The sequence below is a fragment of the Pseudophryne corroboree genome (assembly GCF_028390025.1).
Source record: "Pseudophryne corroboree isolate aPseCor3 chromosome 5 unlocalized genomic scaffold, aPseCor3.hap2 SUPER_5_unloc_3, whole genome shotgun sequence".
NCBI lineage: Eukaryota > Metazoa > Chordata > Amphibia > Anura > Myobatrachidae > Pseudophryne > Pseudophryne corroboree.
The window spans coordinates 200,191-201,141 of NW_026967600.1; the positions used below are offsets into that span (position 1 = coordinate 200,191).

The following is a 951-nucleotide window of genomic DNA, read 5'->3' on the forward strand; positions in this document are numbered from 1 at the left end:
TTGGCAATATATCTCTCACGATCTTCAATTTAGAGACCCATACAACCAATATCTCTCCTCTTCTTTCTCCCCTCTTCTCCCCCCCCCCCTCTTTCTCCTCTCCACCTATATTCCCCCAATTTCTTCATACACACTCCCTTTCTGGAAATACCATTTCGGACCAATGGTCCTGATTCATGCAAAGTACAGATAACAGAGTGTGACCTCTTCTTCCTTTTCTTCCTTATGATAGGCCCACGGCCATACTACCCTGAATGCGCCCGATCTTGTCCGATCTCGGAAGCTAAGCAGGTATGGCCTGGTCAGTATTAGGAAGGGGAACCTCCTGAGAATACCAGGTGCAGTGGGCCATTTTAAAGAATCAAACATTCTTTTCTCCCAAAAATCCCAACACACTCTCCTGTCTGGAAAAACCATTTCAGACCATCATGGTATCGATTTATTAGAGTACAGAAATTTGAAGTGTCGCTCTCCCCCCCCTTTTTCTTCTTCTCCTTTCTTTTCTTCTTTTTCCCACGATTATTGGCCCACTACCATACTACCCTGAATACGCCCGATCCTGTCCGATCTCGGAAGCTAAGCAGGCATGGCCTGGTCAGTACTAGGACGGGAAACCTCCTGAGAATACCAGGTGTAGTGGGCCTCTGTTCACAATCCGAAGGAAGTCTCTACGCATTCCTCGCTCCATCCTTCTCACACATCTCCTGAGCTCCATTTCTATTAAGCCTACATTGTCTCAATTCAGATATCCCTAATTTGAAGCATGTACAGTGATTTGTTTGGATACCTTGGATCCTAAGAAACCATTTGGTATCCCACACTACCCCTTGATATTTTCACCTTCTCAATTATCTTATACCTCATTTGTTAAAAAGGTTAAATAAGATTTACACCAACATTAACACCACACACGAGTCCTAATTCTTTTTTGTCCAAAGGTTTTTTTATTCA

At 43.6% G+C, this 951-nt stretch overlaps 2 pseudogenes; both read left to right on the top strand.

The window, feature by feature from the left end:
- Positions 1–232: 232 nt before the first annotated feature.
- Positions 233–350, top strand: LOC134985586 (5S ribosomal RNA; annotated as a pseudogene).
- A 175-nt stretch (positions 351–525) lies between these two features.
- Positions 526–643, top strand: LOC134985584 (5S ribosomal RNA; annotated as a pseudogene).
- The last annotated feature ends 308 nt before the right edge of the window (positions 644–951 follow it).